Genomic DNA, 4,391 nt, shown 5'->3' on the forward strand with positions numbered 1-4,391 from the left:
ATCCGAAGTGAGCGAGAAAAGAACCTGCATCCTAATGAATTACATAACTGTTCATCCGTACTTTTATCCAACGCAGGATCGTACCGAAATTGTGCTGTACACTGAACACACCATTAAACTTAACCCCCCAACGCCGTCTGTAATGTACTTTTGCTACTTACTTATTCCGATTCGAGAATTGCCGCTTGTGGGCGCTGATAAATGTTTAATTTTTTGAGTTAATAGACCATTTCAGTCACGGTGACAAGGACAAGAAGAAGAAAAGAATAACCGAAAGAGGAAACAGTTGAGCGAAGGGTGAAGAGGGACGCGGAGGGTGGGGGGCGATTAGAAGGCAGTGCTTTTCCGGTTTGTTATTCTTTTCTTATTATAATCACCTAACCCTAAAATGGTCTATTGACAATTCAATAACAAAAATTCTGTTGTCGAAACAATAACGTTAAATCGACTAACGAAAATTAATTTGGGTGCGATTTTTGTTATCGTCTATAACGTTAAAAAAATAACGAAAATTCCGAAGTTAATCCGCTAAAGTTATTAATGTTACCGTTATAAGATCATAACTTCACGTATTGCTATAAAGGGAAAAACGTTAATATTCAGATTTGTGATAAATGGTAAGGTTGGTAACTCCAACATTAACATTTATAAAAACAATAAAGTTAAGTTAAGTTAGCACACCCTGCCTGCCAGTACGGCATCACTTGGTGGCTGAGCGATTAGCGAAGCCCATTACTCCACTGACCGGAAAAGCTTCATTCTGTTTGTTTGTCTGTCTGTCTGTCTGTACGCACGATAACTCGAGAAGGAATTGAGATAGCGATCTGGGATTTTTAGGGTAGTTTTGTATCATAAAAATACAGATCGAGTTCGAAGTTGAGCGTTCTAGCTCAAAAATTGACTTTAAAAAAAATCGAATACCACATTCGAATTCCGCAAAATGTATTTTTTTCTTTTTTTATGGGTTTCGAAGGGGTAACTCATCAAAGTAGAGCTCTCTGGGCGAAAATTTCGTCCGTTTTGCTCTATCTTTCGCCGTTTGGGTGCTAGGGGGCATCTCTTGACAAAAATGAGGTGAAAATTACCACATAGTCTATTAAATCGTAAACATAAAAAAACTTAACATCGACAAATTGCATATACACTTCTGTTAACTCGTCTCGGCTGTCAGCGCCGCAGGCCTAGCCATATGTGCGCCAGGCGCGTCGCAGCGTAACAGTGTTTCGTGAGATATCACGAAGCCTGTTACGCGAGACGTGGTCTGGCATACATATAGCTAGTACTATTTGCTATAGAGACGTCGTACTTTAGGGCTGGGTGGAGCCGTCAAGTCAGCGTCAGGGTTCGCTTCAACCGTCTAAGCGGTGGCTAATAGCTCCCGAACAGTGGAGTTAACCTGATAATAAATAATAAGTATTAATAATAAAAATAATAATAATAATAACGAATCGCAAGGAATTGTACGAGAAATTCAATAAATATTAACCTCATCACGATCGACGTCAGATAACTTTAAGCTGGCTGCAGCGGCCGCAAAAATGTCGCATTTTTCTGCGGCATTGTCGGCCTCGGTCGGCTGCAACTTGTAAGCTACGGCAGCAGCAAACCGTGATCTAAGGATAGCTTGAGCAGGAGTATCCTTCATCACTGGCTCACAGTGGTCCTTGACCTCACACGTTGCTAGCAGCAAAGGAAAGGGTGGGGTACTTTTGTCCCTGTAGTTTGTCCGTTTCCTCGCGGAATACCAAGAGAAACTTAAGGAGCCACTTCAACTCCACCACATCAATGCCGCCCAGGCGGGACTGCTCATTATTGTCGATGAGAAGCATTTTAGACTAAAAATAGAATAAACAACTATTACTGTATGCAATCAATCAGTGGGGGCGGAAAAAGCTTCAGAATGTAAAACTTAGATCGTCATACACAATCATGAGAGACTATAGCACTTTGCTTGCATAGAGAATTCCATCTGGTGTCACATTCCTGAATTACAATTTCTGACAGTTGAGAGGCGTACGTCGCTGACTACAGGAATGTGACTTACGTCGCTGACTACAGGAACGTTACCAGCTCCTTGGCATTTTTAATCTTGATAAGAAGCAGGCAGGATGAGGTCCCACTTTTGCTGAACGCGCTCCTTCAGTGACGCGACTAGCACTAGAACCACCGGGATTTTCGTATACCTAGATCAACCGGAGGGGTCATTTTGACCCCTAGGTACTACTTCGCCGTTTTAGCTGTGAAAAGACTGCGGTTTTGGGTACACAACTTCTTATTTTCGTTTTTTCTAACACTTCAAGCAATTTTTCCACCCACGGGGGTCCCTGTGAAGGGGTAGGTAGGCAACCTGCAAAGCACAAAATGTAATTTTTCAGAAGTTTTACAGATTTTTTCGTAATTTTTCGTTTTGTTTTAAGAAAATTTCATAGGATTACCATCTAATACATTAATTCTCAACATTTTAGAATAGTCTGTGTTTATTTCAGTCTGACCGACAACCGTAAACATCACCAATACTGTAAGTAATTCTGGAACTTTGGTTCAGCGGATAAAACAGTGCACAAATACCGTGCAATAACAGTCGTAATAGACCATTTATTATCATATTTAACCTCCGTTCAACCATGTAGCGCGTTTTCAGGCTAACAGTACTGTTGCGAATGCCTCATAAGTATTATGTAAGAAAAACATGATTTTGTGATGTGCGGCTTGCCTACCTATGCTGATGGAGCTTCAAAATAGTCACACGACCAAGCGGAAGTCAACACTTTCCACAAAGAACAACAATGGCAAGGTTTAAGTTGAAAACCGCTCGTTAAAACCATCAAAGCCATCGAAAACTTACACAGGGGTCAAAATGACCCCTTCGGTAGAGCGAGGTATATGTTATAATATCACCTAAAGTTTTTGACGCACATGCCTGGTTTTTCGTGTCAAAGCGTATTTTGGTGACCCATGAAAAGTCAAAAAGTGGCGGGTCGGTAGAAAAAAATTTTGATAGTTCATTTGGCAATTCAAAATCGGAAGGGGTCATTTTGACCCCTCTGGTAGTTCTAGTGCTAGAGGGCTGTCACTTTCGCAAAACTGAAAGTGCTTGTGCAGACTTTCGACTGCATGCCCGGGAACACAGCCTGTCTTTTCCACGGGTTTGATAACACTCAAAATGTCTCTCGTAGTAAACGATACTATTTAGATGTACTATGATTCGCCAAAGAATCCGGCCCGCCTTAGTCGCTACCCCGCGCTGCGGGCGCGGCAGACAGGCGGACGCAGGCTGCGCAGGGCAGCTCCGCTGCCGCCGTGCTCGGTGCGCGGCGCGGGGGCGCGCAGGGAGTCCGGGGAAGGGGCCAGCAGGCCACACGACGCGCTGGGCCGGCAGATTCGCAGCCGAGGTCTTGCGCCAAGGGCACGCCCACCTTTACCATTGCCATGGACAAGAACTGTGACTGGACTGGTAACTGTAGCGCCCGAATGCCCTACCTTGCCGCGAGTTCGTTCCTACAGCTCCGGCCCTCTTTCACTTATCGAGTCGTGTGAGGGCTCAAATGAAAGGTGAGGGACCAAGGAATGGCCATATCCGATCGGCTTTGGCCCCCACGCGACGGGGGCCCCTCCGCCACCCGCCAAAGTCGCCGCGCGCCACTGTCGCGGCGTGGCGGCGGCGGTAGTTCGCCAGCCGGCCGCAGGGCGCGCTGTCTCCGCGCCGCGGCGGCTCCCCCACCACACCGCACCACCTCCACCCCGCACCCGCCCCGCAGACAACAACAGAGCGAGACGGTGTGTTTGTGTATGCTTGGAAACAAATATATAAGTCTTTCGAACGGGCATTGTAGTAATTGACGTAGGGCAAATTTAATACTTCTTGGTGAGTAAATGCTCTGTACTTTATTAATGTGTGCGTCACTTACCACGTCAATTACGAATGGGCTGTCTTGCTGTCTACAATGTTGCTAAACATTTCCTAACCTTTCGTAATTTGCACACAGTTATCATGCCGCCCAAAGCCAGACGTAAACACTTTAAGCACAAAAAAGACAAAGACAAGGGTTTGCAGAAAAAAATGAAGAAGGCATTGCAATTTGGGGACCAGGGAGTGTCAAGTCTTGACAGTGCTCAGCCCGTTTCAGAATCAGTGAGTAAGAATAGTAAAAATGCAGACCCCCCTTTGTTTGGGAAAGTTTAGGTTCTCAGTAACAGTTTAATTTCACAGGAATGCAGTGAATCACCAAGCCGTCCCCCAAGTGTAGCCTCATCAGTTGCTGAGTCTGTGAACCTCAACTTTGATGATGACAGTTCTTTTGCCTCTCCGGATCCCTCAGTGGTTTCCCTCAGTGACGTTGCAACACCATCCCCTTCACCAAGTACTGATCCTATTCATGTGGCTTCAACTC

This window comes from Frankliniella occidentalis, unplaced genomic scaffold (genome assembly GCF_000697945.3).
Source record: "Frankliniella occidentalis isolate FOCC.00 unplaced genomic scaffold, Focc_3.1 Scaffold133, whole genome shotgun sequence".
Lineage (NCBI taxonomy): Eukaryota > Metazoa > Arthropoda > Insecta > Thysanoptera > Thripidae > Frankliniella > Frankliniella occidentalis.